At 36.4% G+C, this 27,768-nt stretch overlaps 1 protein-coding gene across 20 annotated transcripts in view; it reads right to left on the reverse strand.

The window, feature by feature from the left end:
* Zbtb20 (zinc finger and BTB domain containing 20) overlaps positions 1–27,768 on the reverse strand; it is a 748,243-nt gene that overhangs the window by 317,710 nt on the left and 402,765 nt on the right. The window lies entirely within an intron of this gene.

Below are 27,768 nucleotides of genomic sequence, written 5' to 3' on the forward strand. Positions count from 1 at the left end.
TGACAATAAAATTAAATTTAAAAAATTCTAAGAAGAAAGCAAGAGTCTCAAAGTCTATCCTGCATGAACAGACTTTGGACCATCATTCTCAGAATTTGGCTTCATGCTTGGCTAGAATACAGCCAGGAGCTACCAGTACCTAGCCTCATTCTCATTTTTTTTCTTTATTTATTGTCAAAGTGAAGTAAAGAGGGGTTACAGTTTCATATGTAAGGCAGTGAGTACATTTCTTATCCAACTTGTTACCTCCTCCCTCATTTTTATCACTCCTTTGTTTTTCTTTTCACATGTAATTTTACCATATCTATAAGTATTCTTTAATTTATGTCTATGTGAATATATGTATATCATACATGTGGAAAATGCATATGTATGCATAATTTTGCGCTTAACTTTGAAAATATATGCTGTGTATAATATTTTGAGATTCATTTTCACTTTTTTTCATATTATTGACTATCATTATAATTCATTCATTTTGAATCTAATTATTGATGTTCCTATAGTGCTGAGTAAGACATAAAGATGGAATAAGCTCTTATATCAAGAATTATGTACTTAGAGTAGGCAGGATAAAACATTTCAAGATATAATTTAAATGTGTCAGTTAACTAAAAATGAAAAAGATATGCAGAGAACTAATTTAGAAATTTAAAATTTTTCTTCCATTAAGAATAACGGATTTTCTACAGCCTTGAACAAACCATATGTATTTTTGAATAAAAGTTTATATACACAGAGCCATCAGATATTTATTAAAATGCATATTACAATGTTCAAAACATTTAAAAATATATTGACATTGCCTCTATACAAATAATATATTGTTTGGGAAAATCAATTATGATATGCTACATTGTTTAGCAAACAGGAAAGATCATGTATTCCTTTTTTTTGGGAGGTCACGAGCAGACTCATGGCTCATTCTCACAATCCTAGCTATTCAGGAGGCTGAGATGTGAGGATCAAATTTCAAAGCCAGGCTGGACAATAAAGTGTTATCTCAAATTAATCGTGGAAACCTAGAAGTGGAGCTGTGGCTCAAGTGGTAGAGTACTAGCCTTGAACACAAAAGCTCAGGGACAGAGCCCAGACCCTGAGTTCAAGCTCCAGGACTGGCACACACACACAAGAAAAGTCATATACACTTATGTTGATGATGTCTAGTTAGAAAAATTTTCTTTTATGCCAACCATTGTTAAAGACATATTTATTCACAAAGCACTCCAATAGGTGATTCCTTAATGTCTACCTCAAAACAGTCTGGTTATAATCTAAACCATTCCTGGCAAATCTAGTTAGTTACATGGACAGATGGTGAGGAATTCAAAGCCTTACCTCTTACCTTATTCTCAATCACTCAGGATTATATTCTTTTGTCTTGATAGCACTAACCGGAAATTGGCCTTGTTTGCTAACTCCAGATATAACTACAGTTTCAGCTAGATGTTTCCTGATGTCATTCAGGTTGTCATCAGTTTACAATGGATAGTATTGTTGAAGGGCAAAGTTATTTTACTTTGATTTTGTTATTATATCCTCCCCCAACCCCCTGCCAAAGTTATTCAAGGAGATATAGTGAGTCACAGAGATGCGATGTAAGGTGACTCCTTATACTAAATACATTTCTAATACAAGTGGGCTTTTGTTATGGAGAAACCAAAATAATTTTATCCAGTAAGGATAAAATTGGCTTCAGCATTTGTTTACCATTTGGCTTCTACTTTCATTGGACTTCTTTTGGTTGACCTAATTACTATTTTATTCAATCTATAAAGTGGGAGATATTTCATCCTTAGTTATTCATTGAACAAGTAATATGGCCTTTGAGCAATACAGGAAAAAGAAAAATTGATAAAACAGAATTTCTGATTATGACATTAAGCCCAAATCATAAAGAAGGTCAGAAAAGAAATCAGAGATGTTACAGAATTTTAAAAAGTGCTAGGAAGTACATTTATAGGAGAGGTACCTCTTTTTCTTTTGTCATTAGTCATTGGCAGAGGCCATTAATATAGGGCATAAGCATTTTAGAAAAATATTATTTTGCTTTTGGGGAAATCTCTATGTAAAGAAGACAGTGTGCAAAACAACAGGTTTGATGAAAGGTCTGTGATTGAAAAAGGAGTCTAGCATGCAAAAACCTCTATGCTGAGGAATGTGGGGTCAGTACCCTTTGCACATTGCATAGGTAGAAGTCTGAAAGACTCACATGAGGATGAAAAGTAAACCTTAGTTTAAAGAAAATGAAAGGCATAGGCTTATTATTCTCTCTTGTACTTGAGCTTGATGTAGAGAAGAAATAAACTGCTTTCTCTATGAAAGTTAGTCTTTCCTAAAGAAAACTCCATTTGTAACATTTGCAGCAAACAAGGCCTAAGGCAACTGGAATGGATGGATGGATGGGAAGTGGAACTCAGGTAAAAGGTTTGTTTTCCAGGTTAAATTGATAGAATGTGGTGAAAGCAAAGATATAAAATAAGCCCTCTCTTTCTTCAAGTCTATTGTATAATAGAAAGTTAGTTGACTCTTCTATTTGTAAATGTAAAGAAAACAAAAGTTTCATTCATCCTCTTGTAATGCTGCCAATCTAATTTGCTATTAAATTTCCATTCAAAAGCTCTATTTTGTTTAGTTACAAGGGATTTGATCCCCTTAAACTTTCCCAGGCAGTTGATATGGAAAGGCAGTTGCTAAGGGTATTCCTAAGGGAACTTGCAAAACATTGGAAGATAAATAACCTCAGAACAATACGAACATGAAGAGAAGGGAAGGTTTATGAATTACCTTTAGAAAGAAAATGAAAAGAGAATTCTGGGCTAGAGTTGCTAATTAACCACTGATTTGGAAAAAGTAGTTAAGATAGTTTTACATTTGTCAACAAGAGAAGACTCACATTATTCTTTCTGGAAAATGTTAGGGATTATCATGGAGAGGCAGCTGGGAAGGAATGCTAAAGCTCTTCCACAGATAGTCAACCTAAGAACATGGAGACATAGGAGTACCTTGGAGTTCTCAGAATTTGAAAGTATAGTTAAACGTCTGTAAAGTCCTTTTGTTCATCAGTTAAGATTGGGTAAAAGAAGGAATATAATACACTACACAAAGCTTAGGCTTTAGGTTAGCCAGCCATAGATTTAAAATCAAACTCCAGTATTTATAACTAATGTGACTTAAAATAAATTTGTCAACCTCCTTCAGCCTCAGTTTAATCAATGATGACCTATGAAGAATTCAGTGTTATATATACAATAACAGTCGAATGCTCAGTGTTCTCTTATATCTCTCCAACCTGGATTTGGCTAGTATGACACTTTTATGTGAGAGAAATAAGGTACTTCATCTTCAGGACATATATTCTCGGTAATAATCACCTATAACTGACTAGATAATACTTAGCCATTAGGAGTGGAAGAAGGATGCATGCATGTTACATCTTTGAAAGTAACTAAAGATCAGGACTAAAAGAAACAAAACAATACTGAATTATTATTGTTGTTGTGATAACAGGGTGTAAACTCAGGGCCCCCAATTTGCTTGGCTAGTACTATACCACTTAAGCCACACCTCCACACCTGGTTTTGCTAGTTATTTTGGAATTTGAGTCTAGTGAACATTCCTCCCAGGTTGGCCTTGAACCACATTCCTCCAGATCTCAGTTTCCTGAAGAGCTAGGATTACAACTATCAGCTCCTGCCCTGGGCAAATAGTTGATTATTATTGAAAGATAAATCTTTTAAAGATTTTCCGCAAGCATAGGGCTCCCATATTAGGGAACATACTTTCTACTTATACTTAAAAGTGGTTGATCCTCAGAAGAGGGGTGTGGGAGGGCATACTTTAAGTATAAAGTTGAACTAAATATATCTACATTAAATCTATTTTAGTTTTTTTTGTTTTTGTTTTTTTTTTTTTTTGGCCTGTCCTGGGCCTTGGACTCAGGGCCTGAGCCCCTGGCTTCTTTTTGCTCAAGGCTAGCACTTTGCCCCTTGAGCCACAGCGCCACTTCTGGCCGTTTTCTATGTATGTGGTGCTGGGGAATCGAACCCAGGGCTTCATGTATATGAGGCAAGCACTCTTGCCACTAGGCCATATTCCCAGCCCTTAAATCTATTTTATACAGTGTTTTTGCTAGTTTAACTATGGTTTTGAATTTGTTGTGACATTTCTTTCATTATCATTGTCTTATTACTTGTTTAAAAATTTACTGAAAAACATAATACATAAAATTAATATTTATTTATAGATAGTAGGCATTACACTAACCACACCATTATCATATTATTTTAATATGAATAAAATTTTGAAATGTACTATATACAATAATAGGAACTATTTATTGTGTACCTTCTGTCATACATTTTACCCAACATTTTATATAAGTTTAACAATTCGTATTTTCAAGAGCCTAATGAGCTGAGTCTCCTTAGATAAATGAGAAGACACAATTCTCTTTTGTTAAAGGAAGACTTTCCAGGCTTCATCTTCTAAGCACAGGTAGAAGAAAGATGCAATCTCAGATTTACCAAGTGCCATCAATAAAAGTGTACTGTTAGCTACTAATTTGTGCTATATGAAATAATAATATCATATTATGCAAGAGTCAAAGGCTGCCCTTGGAAAGACAGCATTTGATAAATTATAAACAGAAATCCAGGATAAAAGCCTAATGAAAGAATGAAACATAATAACCAGAACAGAATTTGGGCCAATGTGTTTCAAAGTTCAATATGTAGTACAGGAAGATCATTGACTTGGTCAGGAATAATCATTAATAATTCCAAAAGCAACAAATTCAAGCAATGAAGATCTACAAAGTACTATCTCCTAAAACAAATATTGTGATTTATTCCATCTCTTATTCTTCTAATCAGCAGGCGCAGATATTAAACACTTAAAAATATACAGTTGACCTAAGTTACTGAATAAAATAGTTATTATATGAAAAATTCAAAATTTTAACCTACATCCATCCATTTCTCAGTTCCCTAAATAACACAGTAATTTAATTACCTCCTTAATGTAGCAGAAGAGCCAAAGAAGACATTCTATTCTTTTATTAACTTTCCTTAAGGGAGAAGAATATGCTCGAAAACATATGGAAAACCTTAAGTTTCGTGTGTCCATCACAATAGTTTTACTACTAGCTCTTTCCTCTTTGCTACTAAACATTCAAATCACACAAGTCCCCATGAATGTAGAAACATTCAGTGAACTCATGAAATAAAGAAGATAAATAGACTCCGAAAATTCCCGTTCTTGAGAAGCTGGCTATACACAAAAGGACTATTAAAAGTGAAAGGGTTGGTAGAAAATCTGGGCTCATTTAATAAAAGAATGTGGAATTTCAAGAGAGGGTTTTTTTTTTTTTCCGAAAGAAACCACAAACAATGTTGTACATATACAAAACCTAAACGGATTCACAAATGAAAACAAGTCTGCTTGGGTCTCATGTATACCTCATCAGGAGTACTTCCTCATTTAGAGGGGTCATATAGGTGAATAAGCTCACAAAGTACTTGGAAGGAGAAATTCTAAATGTCTTATAGGAATTTGCTTGCTCCCAAGTTCTTCATACATGCAAAAGTGAATTTACTTCAATATTAATAAGTTCAACATTATTAGTGTGTTTTCTCTCACTTAAATTACCTCAAATGTATACTATGTACATTTTATATTTCCCAAATCTCATATAAAAGGACAGACTAAATGATACATCTTCCAAACGCTGAGATTTCCTTTGTAAGACATTAATAATGGTAATCAATAAAAATGTACTAATGATTCCTGAATGTACACCATGAATCAATCACTATGCTTACAGTTTCTATACAACAGTAAAGGCAATGAATACTGTAGTATCTATTACAGACTAGGCTTTATAAACATTATGTCATACATGCATACAAAGAAACAATTTGAATTCGGAGATAGAAAATAAAATGGTGGGAGATTTTTGGTAAAACTAAAAAGATCCTTCACATGTCTATGTAAAGGAAAAATGTAATTATTCAGAAAAGTACTGTTCATGGAAAAAGGTTCTTTTATGAATCACTGATTCTTAATTTCTTAATATTACATAATTTACTGTACTATTTCAGAAAAAAATTACTTCCCAGTACCATACAACTTAAATAAGATAAAGTAATCTTTGGGGCAGAATAGGGCAGAAAGAGTTCTTAGAATATGCATTGGTATCCATCCACATTTCCCATTTCCATGTACTTTTCTATAGGAATAGTTTCTTCTGTCATCAGTTGTCTAATTTCTTCCTTTTAGCCTATCTTTATTCTTTCTTTTTCTTTTTAGGACAGAATCTCATCCTATTGTCTAAGCCCAGGCTTTGTTTGAATACATGATCTCCCTCTCTTAACCTTTTGAGTGCTGAGATTATGGATGTATGCCATTATGTTACCATTTCTGTCATTTTTCATATCCCCAGATTAAGAAATATTAGCATATATTTACAGAAAATATCTTGAGATGGGCTCCCACAAACACGAATTCTTATGAAGATCAAGAAAACATGAATCAGTATTCTAGAGGCCTTTAGCCTTCACCACAGTCTTTGTCTAGAACATCTTAAGTCTATCACTATTACAATTATTATTGCTACTATTATTGTTACATACCAGTATTAGGTCTACTGTATAACTCCAGTATGATCTCTTTTTTTGTGTTGGTCCTGGGATTTGAACTCCTAGCTGAAGTGATTGAGTACCTGCATCAAGGGCTTTCTGGGTATAAGGCCCTGAATTCAAACAGTGTTACAGCAAAGAAAAAAAAGAAAGGAAGAGAGAGAGAGAGAGAGAGAGAGAGAGAAAATAAGAAAGAAGGAAAGAAAGCACACACACACAAAGTATTTTCCAACTAACAAAGAATAAGAGCAAAACTATGTTATCTGTAGGAAAATGGATGAAACTGAAGATCATCATTTGCTAAACAAAATATGTCAGATTCAGAAAGGCATAGCATCATATAGCTACTAAAGGACAACAAGGTTATATTATGAAAACTTTATAGAAATAATTGTGACTTCGAAAAAAGTGATACATTTCTTTATAAACATGTTATTAAAACTTGACAGCTGGGAATGTGGCTCAGTGGTAGAGTGCTTGCCTAGAATGCATGAAGCCCTGGGTTCGATTCCTCAGCACCACATAAGCAGAAAAAGCTGGGAGTGGTACTGTGGCTAAAGAGGTAGAGTGCTAGCCTTGAGCAAAAACAAGCCAGGGACAGTGCTCAGGCCCTGAGTTCAAGCCCCAGGACTGGCAAAAAGCAAAAAACAAAAAACCTCAAACAACAACAACAACAACAACAACAAAAACTGACATAATATACTCAGACAACTTAAATTACCCCCATACTTAATAAAGAAAATTAACTTTTTTCATTTTTATTTTTTGCGAATCTTGGACTTGAACTCAGGGCCTAGACACTGTCTTTAAACTTTTTGCTCAAAGCTAGCCCTCTATAACTTGTGCTCCATTTCCAGCTTATTGGTGGTTAATTGGAGAAGAGTTTTATGGACTTTCTTGCCTAGGCAGGCTTCAAACCATCTTCAGACCTCAGCCTCATGAGCAGGTACAACTGAAGGCCTGAGCCACTGGTACCTGACTCCAGTACGGCCTTAGACAAAAATACCAGTAGTTCAACTGTTCTTTTCACAATCATTATAGTTCAGTCATAAATGCTTTTAATTTCCTGAATTACCAAATGTATTTGCATACAAATATTCCTCTTTACTAATACAGTATGGAATTGGAGCCAGTTTTCAAAATATATGAAACAAATTATGGCATTATTAACATTAAAAACTTCAACAACATACATGAGAGTCACAGGATGTAAGACATATCCAGGCTTTCAGAACCTTTGATGCATCATTTTAGAACATCATTTATCATCTTGATAAAGCTGAGGTCAAGTTTCTAAAAGTGCAACTTGTTAAAAGCAGAAATATATGAATGAGGGATGAGTCAGCTCATTTGATGGAAAGGGTAGAAAAATACTTCAAAGGCATACTACATGACTTGGTAAATATTCAGTGTATCAAAATGTACTTGCCATGTGGCGTTGATAGACGGGGGTAAAATATGTGTTGAAAAAAAAAAGCTAGAAAGGAAATAACTCAGCCAGGTTAATGTACTCATGTCTGCATTCCATAATTTAGGTATTAAGTGCTTTAATAAATATTCACTATGAATGAAAGGGTCCATTACAGTCAGACATGGGCAATATTTGTTGGGTTTGAGTAGGAAGAAGTAAAGCAACATAAGCCTTGGTGGCACCTAAATAAGCTAAAACAAACAAGAAAGAGAGTGCCTCAGGTAAAGCAGGATTTTGCCTTCTGAGACTACTGCAAGAATGCCAGCATCATATTTCAGCCAAGAAACATGGTAACTTTACATGGGGAAAAAAACTGAAGTCTTGCTTACTTTTAGCTTTGAATATTAAATTATTCTTTCCTTTGGTGGTAACAAATTAAAAGAATAGAGAAAATAAGGAAATAAATAAAGATAAAGCCATTGATTGGCTATTAGAAAGGAAGAGAAGGGGGAAAAAAAGAACTAAAGGACTCATTTTTTTTTTTTAAAGGTTTTAAGGTAGAGTTTGTTATTTGCCTCTCAAACTGGTCAAATAAAAACAAGTGGGAAGGACTCTTTGTACTCCATTTATTTATTTGTTTGTTTGTTTATTTATTTATTGGCCAGTGCTGGGGCTTGGGACTCAGGGCCTGAGCACTATCCCTGGCTTTTTTTTGCTCAAGGCTAGCTCTCTACCACTTGAGCCACAGCACCACATCTGGCTTTTTTCTATATATGTGGTGCTGAGGAATTGAACCTAGGGCTTCATGTATGTAAGGCAAGCACTCTACCACTAGGCCATATTTCCAGCCCCTCTTTGTACTCCTTTTGGTTAAGAAAGAAATTATGTTTAGAGAAATGGCATCATTTATGAGAAAGGAAATCTGAGCATGATTAATGAATACTTGATCTTCTGGAACAATGCCTGTCTGAAGTCATATCTGCACTGGAAATTGGGTAATTCTTTCTTCCTGGATTTCCAAATTTTGTGTTCAGTAACATGTCTTGAACTCAGAGCCATAGGCTAAAGAAGAAAAGTTTTAACACAGTGAATGAAGATTAATTAAGACAGGGTCCAGAGAAAGTGTTAACAAGGGGCTGGGGATATGGCCTAGTGGCGAGAGAGCTTGCCTCGTATACATGAGGCCCTGGGTTCGATTCCCCAGCACCACATATACAGAAAACGGCCAGAAGTGGTGCTATGGCTCAAGTGGCAGAGTGCTAGCCTTGATCAAAAAGGAAGCCAGGGACAGTGCTCAGGCCCTGAGTCCAAGGCCCAGGACTGGCAAAAAAAAAAAAAAAAAAAAAAGAAAGTGTTAACAAGATGGACTGGGCACTTCAGATGTGAGTTGATTAGGACCAAACACGCATGTTTTAAGCATCCAGGTATGTGCAAACAGCAAAATTCGCAGATATATAGATACATAAAATTATACATATTTATGAATTAAAATGCTTATATATTATACAATGTTCAACTTAGAAAAACCATATTTTCTCATGTATCATACATCCTTTTCTATTTTTTAAATATACAGTACACTAACTATAGTAATCCTATTTTGCAAAAGAACCTCAGTACTTTTTTCTCTTTGGTACCTTAGGAATCATTTGACCAACTTTTCCTCATCTTTCTCTCTCCATCTTCTTTCTGACTCCACCCTTTTTCTAGCCTCAACTAAACATAATTGTTTTCACAACTTCTATGCACTCTCTTTTTTCTTTTCTTTTTGATTGACATATGAGTTGTGATGGTGTAGTACTTGTCTCTCTGTCCCTGGCTAATTTCACTCAAGGTAGTATCCTCCAGTTCCATCCATGTTGCCATGTTGCCATGTTGCTTGTTTTCATGGTTGAATAGTATTCCATTGTGCAGATGTGCCATATAGTCTTTTCTTTTTTATTATGTTCAAAGAAAACTTGATTTACAAGCAGGTGACAGACTAGAACATAGTTTATGGACCCTTGACAGATCATCTGGAGGCAAAATGGCAGCCTGCATGGGCTGACTTGACTCCAAATGGGTGATGATGGCTCCCTGACTGTTTCTTTTAGGTATTCTATCCTCATCTTCAGTGCTGTGGATGCACATCACACTGCATGTTGGCTGGGTTGTTTGCTGCATCGCATAGCATGTTGTCTTCACCTATGGGGCATTGCTACCAAGGGAAATGATGCCCATAAAAGAGTGATGGCTTCCACACTCCCAACAGAATCCATCACAAGGTGGGAAAGAGGCCAAACCTCAGTTCAAAGTAGTTGTCCTGAAGTGATGATGACCGGTTTGCACAAAAGATAGACACATAGGTCATCTTGATTTCTTGGCTACTGTGAATAGTTCTGTGATAAAGTTGGGAGTATAGAGGTCTCTGACATATGGATATGTATTCAGTAATGGGTCTGCTGGATCATATTGTAGATCTACTTTTAAATTTTTGAGGAACTTTCATACTGTTTTCCACAAAAGCGTTACCAATTAACATTCCTAACAAGAGTATATAGGGCTCCCTTTTACATCCTGGCTAACACTGTTATACCCGCTATCCTTGGCATATGATTTGTATTATCTCCTTTTATTGTTTGTATAATTTTTCAGGGAGATTATCTGGAGCTGGAATTGGCTATATTTTTAGTGCTTGTGATTTTTTAAAGTTAGTTTTCATAGCTGGGTGCTAGTAGCTCACACGTGTAATCCTAGCTACTTTGGATGCTGAAATCTGAGGACTGCAGTTTGAAGCCAGCCTGGTCAGGAAACTCTGTGAGACTTACTCCAATTAACCACTAAAAATCCTGAAGTGGAATTATGAATCGAGTGATCTCCTACCTTTGCCTATGTGGAATTATAGGTTGAGACGAGTGTTTCTCATTAGTTTTTTTCCCAGTCCGGTCTGGACTTGTGGATCTGCCATATTCTGCTCCCTGGGTAGCTTGAATTATAGGGATGTGTTACCACTGCTGCTTCTATATGCCTGGCCTCTTCTATATGCCTGTGTAGCACTTCAGTTTACTTAATGTTCTACCACATAGTAGAAATGTAAAAACCAAATTAAGCATATAAATTTATTTATCACTAACTTCTTTGTAGTATTTTTTTACAATATATTTTTTCTTATTTATTGTCAAAGTGATGTACAGAGAGGTTATAGTTTCATATGTTAGGCACTGAATACATTTCTTGTACTGTTTGTTACCTCCTCCCTATATTTTATATCTGTAAGTATTGTGGAACCAAGATGTTGTAATTACACAATTTTCCTTTTAAGTAAATAGATAAAGGGCTGGGAATATAGCCTAGTGGCAAGAGTGCTTGACTCGTATACATGTAGCCCTGGGTTCAATTCCCCAGCACCACATATATAGAAATTGGCCAGAAGTGTCATTGTGGCTCAAGTGGCCAGAGTGCTATCCTTGAGCAAAGAGAAGCCAGGGACAGTGCTCAGGCCCTGAGTCCAAGGCCCAGGACTGGCAAAAAAAAAAAAAAGTAAATAGATAAAAAGAAATTCTTTTACTTGTACAATGGATACTTGGAACTTTTAATGCTCTTCATTCTTTCTTTAAAACCAAGTTTCCATTTGTATCATTTACTGTAGCTTTAAGCATTGTCCTTCATATTTTTTACAAAAGTTCTGCTGACAGCAGGAATTTTTGTTTAGTAGTTCTATTTCTTTTTAATCATCTAAAAATGCAATTTCACTTCTGATGAGAAATCAGTTAGTATTTAATTATTTCCGTATAGGAATATTTCTGACTTAGTAAAACTAAAAGTCTCTTAACTACATTTCCCTTTCATCTGGTATATTTGTTCAGTTCTTTTAGTTTCTAGATGTTCCTTTACTTTGTGTCCTTGTAATGCTCAGAAATTAATTTGGAAAATTGCATAAGAATTAATGTTTATAGATCTTCCTCTACCAATACAGCTATAAAGAAACCTTTCTTCATATTATAAAAACTTCACTCATAGTGTCTATGAGAGTGCTATGTATTCTGCTTACCAAAAATGACCAATAATTATTTATGTAATTTAACTGAGCTGAATGATCTTACTAATAAAATTAAACAGAGCTAAAGCCTATCTACAAAACAAACATAAAACCACCTTAAGGAACTTTAATTTAGGAGGTTAGTAGTATATGGTATCTCCATTTATGACAGAAATCCTGTGAGGAAAATGGGAAACCTCATTTTTAAGCCTTTTATTAGAGTGTTTTTAAGGCTTTATTTGAAGATAGTTGTTTGCTGAAAGAAACAAAGTTACACAATCAGTATAAGAAGTTAAAAAATAGATACTATCATATCTGATTTTTCAGGTAACAAAACTCATAGATAAGTAACTGACAAAGGTAAACTACAAAGTCAACTTTGCCCTAACTGAGAACTATAATTAAGATCAAACTGGTCCATCCTCAGGATTCATCACTTATTTTAATGGTACACATCTTCTCTTAACATTCTCCCCCATTTCTCACACCCACAACTTGCACTCTCTGTCATGCCAATATATTCTCCATCTTTCCCACACAATTCTTGCTCATTTCATGAAACACCAGCAAAATGGAGGTAAAAGAAGCCATGAGTGAGCAAAAACACTTCTACAAGCAGTGAACCTTGAAACAGTTCGTTCAGTTCTGACTATTCCTCTTGCCCTTTTGAATTCAGTTTCAAATTAATCTCTTTCAGGGATATGCTGGGGTTGAGCTTGGAGCCACCTACCATTCTACCAGGTCAACCGGTGTAGCAAATTGGTATAACAGACTGATAGTTAATTATTTGCTTTATGTCACAACAACATTTTTGGTGATATGTGGTAAATAAATGAAGAGGCGGATAAGATCTTTTTCCTCATGGTATTACTCTTCAGTGTGAGAGATTCTTACTCACCTCACAGTCAATAATGATCCAATTTATCTCAACCTCTGTGTACATATATATTCTCATGTGTCCACTGGCCTGCCTTTCTTCTTTCCTTCCTTCCTTCCTTCCTTCCTTCCTCCTTCTTTCCTTTTGCTTCCTTTCTTTTTTGTAATGATTTCATGCAAGCTACTTATTTCAAGACTGGAACTGATGTGGTCCTATTGGTACCAAGCCCTGTAGCCTTGAGAACGCTGAGAGCTGCCTGGAGCCCAGGATTCCTGGAAGTGTTGCTCACTAACAGGTTCTTGATGAAATCAATCCCCCCTCTGCCTTATCCAGTTTTCCCCATCCAGCTTGTAATCAGCTCAACTTTTAAACTTTTTTGTACACGTTAGGTAATATTTGTCCTCTGAATTCCCAGGAGGCCATGGTAACTGCCCAACGAGGAAGCCCTACCCTTCATTATTCAGCAACAGCTTGAAGAGTATTCTAATTCTAACCTTCCGCCCTCTGACAGACCAGCTGCATCAAAGGCTGTGTTCCCCTGTTTGTTTTTTTCCTGAAGCAGAATCACCATTTCAAACTAAATCATCTTATTAGGCCAGGAAGGACTTGAGGTCTAAAATTTAAAAACCTGTCTCTTGTGTGAACCTCAGCAAATCTCCACTGAATTATCCCTTATGTGAGAGTTTGACACATGTGCCCCCTCTTCTCTTCCCTCTGGACCCCTGCATGCTGTTCAGGGGAAGTTGCTGGCGTTGGAACTGACGCTTTGGAAATGAAGGCATTTTTCTTTTAGGGAGAATAGTCCTTCGGTGATTTAAACAACAAGCCTTGTGATCAAAATAATTCATAAAGGAAAAGATTTATGAAGTGACTTCACTAGCACACAATGCATTTTTTAAACTTTGTTTTTTAAATAAATCTGTCAGTACACAAGCCAAGACAACACATCTGAATGCAATATCAGTGGACACACCCTAAATCTCTTCTTTGCTTGCCCAAGACTGGGGTAGAAACGGGAAATAAATGCTTCTCTTTGTCTCTTTTAAAATTCAATATTAGGGTTTTTTAAATTAAATGTTAGTCCATGAAAAGGCTTTTAAAAACTGGGCAAATTGTCATTTCACACAGGAAAACTTGCTTTTAAGAAATGCATTTCCCACCTACCAGTTTTGCTTGTTTAAGAAGATAAAAATAAAGAAAGAAGCCTAACTTATAATGAATCCCTCTGGCATAGAGGAGCCTGTTCTAATCTCCCTTTATCAGGTTTGAGTGATAGTTTTGCTCAACAAGTATTGACAGGGCCGTCCTGTTTCTCAGGCTTTCGTTCCCCTCAGTTGGAGAAGGATACAGTGCATTTTCACATTCTCAAAGTCTGCAGTTGTTTTTATATAAGAAGCAATTTGCTTGGGTCACGTCAGGTCGAATGGGATGCCTGCCCAGCTCTTGGTTTTAAAGGAAAAACATACAGAAAGACACAAAAACACAGCAGTTTCCTTCATTAAATTCCACTCTACCTGCCATGGGCTTCTAGCCACAATGGAATTTCCCACCCTGGCCTAGACTAGTCTAACTTTTATTTTTAGGGATTTTTTCCCCCCTTTAAATCTTATGAGTTTTCTTTCAAGTGAACTTTGAGGTAAAGTTTATTAAATGATAGAATAATTGCTTGGTTTAAAAAAAATCAGAACTAAGAAACAAATGCCTAGTGACCTTCCAATAATACTGCTGGATATCCAGCTCTTGGATTGCAGACTTCAAGAAAAAATGCTCATAATCAACACAGGCCATGCAATTTAAAATCAAACTTGCATTATAAAGACAGTATTTTCAGTAGGACCCTCTACTTTATTGCATGGAATAGAGAGAATTTTATAGATATAAATGAAATTTAATCACTAGAAAAAAAGGAGAAAAGAGGAATGAGAGAGAGAGAGAGAGAGAGAGGAGAGAAACAGGAGCTTTAAGACCTCTCTTCTAAAAGCCATTTATGCTTTTGCCATTGCCTAAGGGCAACTGATTTAATCAGAATTGTTCATGTGGATTATCTAAACTATGAAAAGCAACAAGGGAGAACTTCCCAAGAAATCCAGACTGAGCCTGCTGCAAAATACTTGGTTTGGGTCTGCAGCTAAGTAGACTGCCCACATTGTATTCAGGGTCCTAAGAAAAGTGGCTCAATGCCTCTGTAGTTCTTTCTCTCTTTGATCTACTTCAACATTTGGTGTCTTGGCATTAGAACAACTCATGAAAGTAACTTTGTCTATTTAGCTGATTCTTAGTGTGGGGAAAGAAAGGAAGGACCAGAGGAGGAAGGAAAGGAGGGACAAAAGAAGGAAGGGTGGGAGGAAGAAGAAGGGAGAGAAGGGTCTGATAACAAAAGAGGGAAATTATCCTTTTGCTATCTTTGCTCAATATAAAGACACATGTGATTGGTAGGGATTGGTGAGTTCCGATTTCCTTATATTTAATAGTAGCCTTGTCGGCAAATGGAGGCCAATGTCAACTAAGTCCGTTTAAAACATAGTGTGCTGCTCCTTCACTCATTATTTTCAAGCTGGATTTTGCATAATCTACCTCCAAATGACAAAGCTTACTTTCAGCCATGCCATTTGCTCTTAACGTTCTTATTCTCCTTCACCTGTTTCAGCTCACCATCAAACCCCTCTCCTTGTTAAAGTTGTTAATTCACTCATTCCAATACAGCACATTTATAAACCAAAGATTAGTTTATTCTGTCTGAAAAATAGCTACATATAACAAAAGCAATGGAGGTCAAAGTGATTGTCACCTGAGAGGTATGTTTTCGTTTATAGATGCTGTGTATGCTTCACTCTCCCAATCATGGTGTCTATCCACAGTGGACTGGCTACCCAAGTTTCATGGCTGTGACCCTTGTGTGTGCTTTAAGTCTATCTTCAGTTTTTGGAGTCTGCTTTGTAATGGGATGCCATTTTCTTCCAGTAAAACCAAGTGGTTTAACTGGCATTTAACAGTGATTTAGTGATTTTAGAGTTCCGTCTAACTCTAAAGTAAATGTTCCGGAGACTTGTGAACTTGTATCTGGACAATTAATTTGAGCATTGTAGCAGTTCCCTAAGGCTGCATATGATCTCTCATCATGTCTTGTAAAACCTGAGACTTTGAACCACTGTCTAGCTCGTGGTTGTGCCTGTAAGGAATAAAGCGACATTATTACTTACGGAGACCTCTCAAACACTGTAGTGAATTCAAGTATACAGAAACCTTTTTTTATGCTTTAGTAAGAACATGAGGATTAATGCTGGTAACCAAGGTACTAAGAGGCCATAAATACACTAACGTCAAGATGAAGAAAGAGGATTAAACAATATTGGAATTTAGAAATTAGAATAGCACTGAATCAATTTGCTGTTGTACAGACATTATAATTAAAACTAGCCAGAAGACAGATGCAGCAGAGATATTTTGTTTAAAATTCTTCATGAGACAGTGGTTGCATTGGATCAAATCTAATAAACCTACTATTCACTCTTCTTCCTAACTTATACACACATTTGTACACATACAAATAGAACTAGCTTTGCTCTGGATCTACTATGTTAAAGTCATATCTGTAAGCTACTGAGTAGTTACTTACATCTAAAAGGCACAGAAGTAAAAGTGTGAATATGAGAACAGCCATAGTTTGGGAAAAGAAAATGAGCTTAAATAAAAGATAAATAGACAGTGCTGAGTATAAAGTAAAGTCAGGATCCCCTAGGTGTAGGTAACAGGATTAACCTTGTCTAGCTCCTTTACAAATGATTTGCTCACCCTAGGGCCTTGAAATATGCTTGGCATGAACTAGTAACTCAATTAATTTTTGCCAGATAAATAAAAGAGTAATCTAGGCTATGGAGTATACAATAAATTATGTAAGTGTGTGGATTGAATTAAAACTTTTCTGAGCAGAAAAAAATAAACTTATGGGCTACAGTATTTTTCCAGGCATTGAGAAAGGTGTAGTGTAAATGTGGACAACCAAAATATTTGAATATATGAAAAATGGCAATTGGAATCTTAACCAGAAAAGGAATTGGAAGATTGAGTTCTTGCAGGCAAAAGTTTGATGTCGTTAGGGAAAATAATAAAAATAAAATGTATACTTCACTTACATTGACCTCTTTGCACTTATCCCAAACCCTCATACTTGATTTAAACAGTACCATGTTCAGGTAACATAACAACCCAAGGTCTCTTATTCTGGACAGTCATTAAAGAATTCAAGATAAATTTAAATAATATAGGTCAGTAGAGAAAATATTATTTCATACCATAATAGTTCATTGCATATAAGAAAATGTGAACAAACAAGGATGTTACCAGACATCAGCAGTTCATCCCTGTAATCTTAGCTACCCAGGAGACTGAGATCTGAGGACTGTGGTTCAAAACCAGCCTAGGCAGGATTGGCACACCTATAAAAAATGGTAACTAGCAGACATCATATTGGTATTTTTTAATAACTGGCTGTCTAGAAGCTTCCTAACAGGTCTAATTTTTCCCACATTCTGAGCTTAGATATTAGAGATCGTGTGTGTGTGTGTGTGTGTGTGTGTGTGTGTGTGTGTGTGTGTGTGTGAGAGAGAGTTGGGACTAGAGATTGAACTCATGGCATTGGCCCTATCCCTGAGCTATTTTGCTCAAGGCTGTTTCTCCACCATTTGAGCCACAGCTCCACTTCCAGCTTTTTTGTGATTAATTAGAGATAAAAGACCTGAGCCTCTCAAGTAACTAGGTGCGAGCCACCAGTGCCTGGCATGGCTTTTCTTTTCGATGAATGTAAATCCCATAGAACAATGCTTTTCTGAGACATATTACCAATGCCTTTTCCTGTGAAATAGAAATACTAAAACCAGTAATGGCCTAGGCAAGATTTTTTTTAATCATCAGAAATTAATAGAAGCTTCTGTAATGTTTTATGTTATATAAGAAATATGGGAAAGAGAGAAGCATCAGTGCCTCTATTTCTAGCTGTGTAGAAGGCTGAGACCTATAGGATCAAAGTTTGAAATCAAGTAGAAAACTTCATGAATCTTCATGGAAATGTGGCATAAGTGGTTCAGTTGAAGCTATGTACAAACCCTGAGCTGAGCAAGAGTGACATCCTGAGATTAAAATTCAGGACTAGAAAAACAAAAAAGAATGATATGGAGATGGATGTTGGTGGCTCATACGAGTAATCCTAGCTATTCAGGAAGCCGAGGTCTGAGAACCACAGATCGAAGCCAGCCTGGGCAGGAAAGTGTGAGATTCCATTTCTTTGCCAGTCCTGGGGCTTGGACTCAGGGCCTGAGCACTGTTTTTGGCTTCTTTTTTGCTCAAGGCTTAACACTACCACTTGAACCACAATGCCACTTCTGGCATTTTCTGTTTCTGTGGTGCTGAGGAATCGAACCCAGGGCTTCATGCATGCAAGGCAAGCACACTGCCACTAAGCCATGTCCCCAGACCGAAAGTGTGAGATTCTTACCTCCAATTAACCTCAGAAAACTAGAAGTGGTACTGTCACTCAGAGTGATGGAGTGGTAGCCTAGATCAAAAAAGCTCAGGGACATTGCCCAGGTCCTGAATTCAAGCCCTACCATCATATATATATATCCATCATATATATATGTATATATGTACATGTATACATATATATGTATATAGGATATACATATACACATGTACATATAGAGAGAGAAAGAGAGAAAGTAAAATGAAAAGTTTTTGTAGATTTTTAAAAGTTGTACCATGCTGTTTAAATTGTGTATAAAAAATAACTTTGCTAGGCTCATGCTAGCATTTCACTACTCTAAATAAAATTATTTTTAAAAGAATGAGTCAACATATGTAATTTTATTATGTTGAGAAACATATGGGTGTGGTTAGACTGATGATACCAATGGTTTGAACCAACTTATACTATGTGAACCAAATGTGATACCCAAGCTAATCTTGATGTGTAGAAAATTATTAATATCAGGATGGTATTTCAACTACAAGATTCCAAATCTACAAACTTTTTAGTGGGTACAGTATTAAGAGAAATAGCCTGGTCCAAGTGGCTCACATCTGTAATCTTAGTACTCAGAAGGCTAAGATCTGAAGATTGTGGTTCAAAGCCAGCGGGGCAGGAAATTCTGTGATTCTTAGCTCCAAATTAATCACAGAAAAATCCACAAGTGGCACTGGTGCTCAAGTGATAGAGTGCTAACCTCGAACAAAAGGAGCCCAGGGACTGAGCCCAGGCCCAGAGTCCAAGCCCCAAGACCCACCAAGGAAAAAAATGCTGAGAAATACATAATATAAATGGAATTTTGTGTATTTATCATCCAAATTCCTGTGTTTTCTAGAGAAAGGTATTCAGGAGAGACAGTATTATCTGGTGCTTAATGAAGAGTAGGGAACCATCATCTGTTGTAGGCCACATTTGCTCATAAGAAAAATAGTATCATCTCACCATTCAAATGAAAATGGAAATTATGGAATACTTTGAGACACTGTAAACAGACCTAAGGTAATTTATGAGCATAATTTAAGTTCTGAAGTTTTAAGTTATTTTCACCATTCTAACATAGCTGATTACCAAATATGTATCCCTTTTTTCAGACCACTCCCCTCCTTTACAGTTAAAGAGTCAATTATTGTCTTCATTTAATTCTTCATTTGTTCATAGTCACTTGAAATCTACCCTATCAATTTCCTTTTAACTTTTGATGTATTTTGAAAGGATTTGAGAGATCATAAGCCATCCTTGTCTTGGAACTTGCTTCATTCCCTTCTTAGGCTATGTGACACGGAGCAAGCTACTTAATGTGGCAGCAACCCAGTTTACCTGGGAAAATGAAAGAGTAATAAATAGCACCTAGCACTGCTGAGGATTAGCAGATTTTTTGGAATATTCTTATTATCTTTAAGTAGTTGCTCAAGGAGTTGCCATTCATCAAAGCAGTTTATGAATGGAGTACATCATGATCAATGTCACCCTTTGACACTCCCACCCCACCCAACCCACTCCTTCCCTTACTTATCTTAATTTTAGGCTATGTATTGAATTAGTAGGCTTTTAATCAGTCACTGATTATCAATGACTTTATCAGTCACTTTTTAGAGTCTTTGGAAGTAACTGAACTCAAAAGTTAAGCTGAGCTTTGCTCTCCTCAAGCAATTCCCAAGGTTCACCTGTGGACTCTGATCCTCCAAAATTCCTGGAATAAAGCCCTGGTTGTGCAATTGCCATCTTTCTCACTTAAGCCAAGAAGGATTTATCTGTTGGCTTTACTTATCACTAGGCCTCCTCTTAGCAAGTTACTAGTAAGGATAAAATATCAACTCTTAAACTATTTCAGGCACCTAAGTATTGAAAGGGAATTTACTTAAGTCAATAGCAGTGTGGCAGCCTAGTCTGGCTTTCTGAAAAATCATCATAATAAGAAGACAATAAATAAATAAATAGTATAAAATATACATCTAGGAAGAATCAGAATCCCGTCTCTAATACATTGTCATTAAAGAAACTCTGAGGCACACTCTGTAATTAGGCATTCGAAAACAACTCATCCCAGTTCTGTGGAAGAATTCAGCTTTGTTCTCAGCTGAGAACTAATGGATTTTCTTCAAATCAATATTTTCTCTACTCCCTTGAAACAGAAAAAAAGTGGAAAGCAACCACCCTTGTTGGTTCACGCCAGTAATGTAAGCTACCAATTCAATGGGTCCCCAAACTGGCAGACATGTTTGCTATTCTCCTTGAGGAAATAATTGGCAATCTCTGGAGACAATAGTGAAGATTACAACATGAGAGCTGAGGCATCTAGTGAGTATAGGGCAGGAACACTGGTGAACATTGCACAGTGCCCCGGCAGCCATTTAAGAGAGAACTAGCAATAGTCCATACCATTGAGAAACTAGACTAACTCAATTTCCTCTAGATTAACTCCATTTACCAGAGTCACTGGCATTACACAATCAGCCACATTGACATTACTTCAAAACACACACACACACACACACACACACACACACACACACACACACACACTAGGATACAGTGGTAAGAAAAGTAGCAAAAACAAATTATTAAAGCAATCAGTCTACTATCCTGTAGTGGGGGCAAGGTGGAGTCCAAAATATAATTCTGCCACAGAGATATTTTGAAATTGTTTATAAACGAACCCAATTTTTAACTCCTAGACAAAATCAGTTATGAAAAGTTAGTACATTTCAGACTTTTTTCTATGCATAGCATTTTCCCTATTGAACACAAACATTTAAGAGCCTAATAGTACCATTAAGAGTCCAACACCATTCTTGTATAAGGATGAATCCATATGAAGCTCCTACTGAGTTTCAGACCATTTCTGTACCAGAGTCATTTTCAGCTAGGAGAGTATACCATGAGCTTCCAGGGCAAGTGTGACACTTATTTTTTAAGTAAGTTACCACTATTCTGCAAACATTTAACCCAGCACTGTTCTGCCTGTTAAAGAACACTGATTATCTATAGAAAGAAGAAGAAATATACATGAAATTTGAAAGTCAAGAAAGTCCCATTTGTGAAAATTATTATTAAAATGGGAAATTCAAATATGTGACTTTTTATTTTCTTCAGGGTTTTATTGTCAAATGCAACACCTGATGCAAGAATGGGTGATGTTGACTTTCAAAACAGCATTCACACTACGAGGGACTGATGGTACACACAGATTTACTCAGTTCTGCACTTAACTCTCTTACTTCTGAAATTCACTTTGGTTAGTGACACCTGTATTAGAGCTCAGAAAAATTGGCTTTTATTTATTTATAGTTAGAACTTGAAGAAATGCTTCCCAGGTGTGCACTAGGAATCCAGGATGCACCGATGAGGAAACCGGAGGACATAATGGGCCTAGACACTCCGACAACACAAACACAGTAAATTTCTAAGAAGTCCTTATCATTCTTATTACATTTAAATCTCTCTAGTTATCCCTAAAATGTTAGCTATTTCTATGTTAAGCAAAACTTCTTAGAGGAATGAGGGGAAGATAGAGATGGCTTAAAAATTTCATAGCAGTTCAATTCAAAACTGTTCAGTACCTCCTACCAGGATCACTCCACTAAAAATTATTTCTGGAACGAGGCACTGGGAAAGCATCAACACAGTACAAAACAAAACCCAACAATACAAAGAAGGAAGGAGAAGAAAGAAGAAGAGGAGGAGGAGGAGAAGGAGGAGGAGGAGGAGAACGAGGAAGAGGAAGAGGAAGAGGAAGAGGAAGAAGAAGAAGAAGAAGAAGAAGAAGAAGAAGAAGAAGAAGAAGAAGAAGAAGCAGCAGCAGCAGCTGCAATGTTCTGGTCCTGTGAGATTCAGGGTGGAAAAAGCCTAAATTCTATTGTCAAGACACTTAAAATCTTATTTTAGGGGAAAATATTAATCTATTTAACATACCCAAAGTACAATTAGAAACAGAATAATTATGTTTAAAAATGGGTGGTAGAGGCAAAATACTTTGGGCAGCCATGTCTCATATCCTTTCTACCTCAGAGAAAAGAGACAATGGGTCATATGAAATTTACTCCAGTTTCTATATTAGTTTCATAATACAGTTATAATCCCATTACAAAGAACTTCAAGAAATTGTTGACATTTTTTTTTGTTGCCCTGTAGTTGATTTTCTCAAGGATTGCCTGGAAAAACCAGGCTCCACACAGAGATGTCTCTTCTAAAGGCATCTGCTGACCTGCATTACATGAAGGTTAGCAGGAGCAAATGAAGAGCGCTACGTGGAATCGGTTAGATTGTTGGTAAGTAGGCTCACATTATTATCTTTTTACAATGCTTTGTTATTTTTAACCTAAAGACTACACATTTAAAGTAAGGCATTATCCTCAACTAATCTTGTTATTATACAAAGCAGTAATATTTATTAAGAGTGCCTCTGTAATGCCAAAATGGGGATGTGCAGAGGGGGATTTGCTGTGAATTTAATGGAGCTTAAACTCCAGGGCCCTTTCTTTGCCTAGCCCCTTCCAACAGTCTGTACTTAACTTTGTAACCATAGTTTTGTGTTTCTCTCTCTCTCTCTCTCTCTCTCTCCCTCCCTCCTCTCTCTCTCTCTCTCTTTCCTTTTTCTTTTTTTTTTAAGGAAGACTTCCAGCTAGTTTAAGATCCTGGAAAACTTTTAATCTAACCAGGGTATAAACTAATCTTAAAAGGACTAAACCAGATATCCCTGTAAAGCAAATTCTATGAAATTTACAAAACATATTTTCATAAAAACACCTTATAACTTATGTTTTGGGACTGTGCCCCTCCCCTATTGTTACTGGATCCTCTCTTCAGCTGCCAGTGAATAAATGCCCTTTTGTCTAATCATTAAAATATTTTTTAGACTTTTTTTTTTTTTTGGCCAGTCCTGGGGCTTGGACTCAGGGCCTGAGCACTGTCCCTGGCTTCTTTTTGCTCAAGGATAGCACTCTGCCACTTGAGCCACTGTGCCACTTCTGGCCATTTTCTATATATGTGGTGCTGGGGAATTGAACCCAGGGCTTCATGTATGCGAGGCAAGCACTCTTGCTACTAGGCCATATTCCCAGCTCTGTTTTAGACTCTTTAAATTAAAAAAAAAATTACTTAAGAAAAATGATTAAAAGTTCCAGAGCTGGAAGAAATTTTCTAAGAACAAAAAGTATATTAGTGAGGTTCATGTACAGCCATCACTATTATCCATAGCTAAGGGACACATGCATTTGAGAAAAGGAAGGGTACAAGAATTCTCTCAATACAATTTATGACAGTCCCCACTGATGAGCCTAGCGAGTTTACGCAGACTGCGGGAATTTTTACCGCTAGAAACACCATGTATCTGTTATTTCTGGTTTCTGAAAACCCCAAATAAATCCCACAATCACCTCTAAACTCTACCATGGAATACTCACACTTTTAAGTAAGAAATTTAGAACTGAATAAAAACTTTGGATCCACTATGTCTGTCTGCAGTTTTTCCTATAATGCCTTGTCCCAGTTTTTGAAGAAAACTGAATAAAAAATTAATTCAAGAAAAAAGATGAATGAAATTGCCCCAAATGGAATATTAAATTGAAAAATAATAGTTAAATTGTTCATAACCATTTCCTGTTAGATTTTTTTTCTCTCTCCCTTGGAAATGGAGTAAGAATGCTCAAATAAAAAATGTAAAACCCATCCCATCTCATAAACGGTCCACTCCCATAAACAGGAAGCTTATTAAAAAGGCTTTTCTTGGCTTCCTGGCACAATCCAATTTTTATTTTGGTGGCAGCACCTATTAAGGAAAAGACTCATTTTGTGGTCAGGGTGAACTATTGAACACTGCAAAATGTACAGGTACTTGGGAGGTTAGCTAACTGACTTGACTAGAGGGAATAAGGACCAGGTTGCCAAGAGAAAGTTGTCATTTAACTGAAGGTGATGGTACTCCATGTTAAGACAGCAGAGTGCCCACATGCAGATCTATCTACTCTCTATTTTGCTTTTCATTTAAATCTTGTTTCCTTTGTTTCGACTTCCCCTTTTCTGAAAGCATTGTATAATTTTACAAGTATAGGTTTTGGAATGGGCAAATGTGGTTTCCTGTGCAGGTTTTGGCAAACAGTGCGACATGTTGCCTTCTTCTGAGACAAAGAATAGGTGCTAACAAGTCTTCCTTAGTCAGATCAAGTTTCTAGAACTTAGTAAACACCACCTGCCTCAAGTCACCTGCAGTGAAAACACAAGGCCCCTTCCGGATCCATTACATGAACATTTCTATGGGGCCACACAGTCTTAGAATATGATTTTAAATATTTCTTCCAAGTGCTGGTTTGTACACACTGAAGTTTTAGAACTCCACCCGGCCTTGTCCTATGTCAGGATTAAATGAAACCATAGAGGTAAAATTTCTCCATGAATATCAGATCAAGACATATGTGTCTGGCTGCTTTCATGAGAGTTATTCTCTAGGTAACTCTAAGCACAGAGGTAAGGACAGAGGTGCACTTTCTCAAAGATCAAGTTCCAAGCCATCTCCTGCTACACCAACAGCACAGTGATTTATCTTCGGGTAAGCAGGACAGGTTTACTGGGGGTGGGGGTGGTCAGAGCTGAGAGCTGTAACACAGGCAAGATTTCTGTAGAATTTCATTTATGTGACTGTACCTACCCCACAGGGTGATATAAGGATTAATTCCTATTTGGTAATTTACTGTGTGTAAAATGCCTTGAGCCCCTTGGAGGAAAGTGCTATATAAATGTAAAATAATAATTATAATAATAATAACCTCCACTATTTAACCGATCAGTGAATTAGCTGGAAGATTTAGGCTGCCAAGGGACAAGGCTAAAACCATTATAAGGAGAAACACTTTACATCATCATATCTCATAACTGTTATCACAAAAAGGGGAAACAAAGGGTGAAAATTAAGATAAATCCATGTTCTCAACTGATTTAAATGACAGAGGATCACTAGTAACATTTCATGAAAGCCAAGAAATGCAAAAATGACAGCTGCATTGTAATTCTAACTCAGCCATAAGTCCTGGGGTTTTAATACACTTTGCTCTTCTATTTGTATGGAAAATACCTCATTGGTGCAATATCTGAATTTAGCATTTTTAGGATACTTAATTATGCTTTTGGTTAGTTGGAATATATTGTAGGTAATGCTTTTTGTATCTTGAGTAATGAACATCCAGGTGATGCTTGACTTCACTGCTTATAATCAACTTGATTTCCTATGTAAACATCCTGAGAAATTTAATATATCCTAAGAAAACGGTGCTTTATTTTCAGATTTGAATTTAATGAACTCAAATGTCCAGGAGATACCTTTTCTCCTCCTCAGGAGGAGATATTTTTGTGCAGGTACTCACATAAGTCTGCTATCTTCAGTTCTTACATTATTCTTAAATCCTACAAAGCAAAAGCAAAAAGCTATAGATCTCCTTATAGGTTTTGTTGTTGTTGTCTGTTTTTTGTCATTACTGGAGTTTTAACTCAGGGCCTTACACATTTTAGGAAGGTGTTCTATTGGTAAACTGTATCTCAAGCCCTTTCATGCACTGGATATTTTTTGAGATAGCACTTCCTTTTGGCCTAGGCTCCTTCTGGACTCTAGACTCCAAAGCTTCCTGCCATAGCTAGAATGACTGCCACCCACCACAACTTCCAGCTTTAGGTTGAGAAGAGGTCTTACATGTTAGCCTGGGCTGGCTTTAAACTGTGATCCACGTAATCTTAGCCTCTCAAGTACCTGGGTACTTGGCTAGTGAACTTAAACACAAAACTCCAGATGTCCCAAAGCAATTGTTCAGTTACTCTGCTTAGTTATGCATCATTCAAACCACTTTCTCACACTTAGGCCAATAATGTTCTTTTGTAAAGAACTAGTTTTAACAGTTGTTTTAGAGCTCTAACACAAAATGGTATAGCCACATAAGCAAAAGAGGTACTGTGCTCCCATGTAATGATAACTGCATAAATTCGAAAAAGACAGAGAAAAATAAAACAAATACATATATACATAGTGACAAAGCATGTAACACACTGTTCTATTTTTTATTATTGCCTAGGTTCAAAGATGTAACTATTTAAAAAATCCAATAATGAGTGAATAAAAGCAACTCTAAACCATGTGGAATGAGTACTAGAAAATAAAATCAGTCAGGAAAACTCAAAAGTATTTTGCAAAATCTTATGATCTATTAAGGTAGGGTAATCAGTGAATAAGTGGATATATAAAAAATTAAAAGGCAGAATTGTAATTATTTTTGTCTGAAGACAAAAAAAGGAATGTCTTTGTGTGTGTGTGTGTGTGTGTGTGTGTGTGTGTGTGTGTGTGTGTGTGTTGTTTTTTACCATTCCTTGGGCTTGAACTAAGGGCCTGGATTCTATCCCTGACCCTTTTTTGTGCTCAGGCCACAGTGCTACATCTGGCCTTTTCTGAATACGTTACGGGAGATAAAGAATCTCATGGACTTCCCTGCCTCGCCTAGCTTTGAACTGTGATGATCATTCAGATTTCAGCCTCCTCTATAGCTAGGATTACAGGATTACAGCAAGATCACTTGCACCCAACTAGAAATGTCTTTTTTTTAAACAAAACTGGCATGAAATATATATAACAATGTAAAGTATTCTTAATATATGTTGGTTAAGTACAGACATGGATAATGCACACACATATGAAAGTATTGGTGTTTGAGTATAGCTTTGTGTGCTCAAAGTAGCTCTAATAAAGGATAGAAGAAAGAGAACATGTGAAAACCCACTTTTGTGGGGGTCACTAGCAAATAGCATGCCCGGTTAAGTGCTGCATATATGATTTTACCACAAACACTTTAAATATTATCTTCTTCTGACAGACAGTTTTTCCTTCTGTATTACTAATGCTATCACTGATGTTCTGGTCTTCCCGCCACCTTGGAATTTCTTCCTCTTACTCAGAAGCTCAGCTATACTCATCAAAGTAGGAAAAGTGACAGCATTGTCTGAAAGACACAGCTTGGGATAATTGCTCCTGGTAGTTCCCCTGTCAATGAATATTATTATATTCCTTCTCACTGGTAAGGTTAGAGTATTGGGGGGGAGGGGCTCTAAACACATATCTACTAAGCTCCTTTTAGTGAATTATACCAAATGTACAATCCATGTCTGAGCACTCCTAAACCCCTGTTGACACCTTTGTGTGCATTAAAATATGTTTGTATGTATCCAGAGGACTCAAAGGCGTCAATAGGCTAAGTCACAAAGAAAAACATTGGTTTTTTTTTTAATTAATTTTGTTCTTTTACCTAACATATCTCCTGGGTTGATAGAAAA

The sequence above is a fragment of the Perognathus longimembris genome, chromosome 5, assembly GCF_023159225.1.
Source record: "Perognathus longimembris pacificus isolate PPM17 chromosome 5, ASM2315922v1, whole genome shotgun sequence".
Classification (NCBI taxonomy): domain Eukaryota; kingdom Metazoa; phylum Chordata; class Mammalia; order Rodentia; family Heteromyidae; genus Perognathus; species Perognathus longimembris.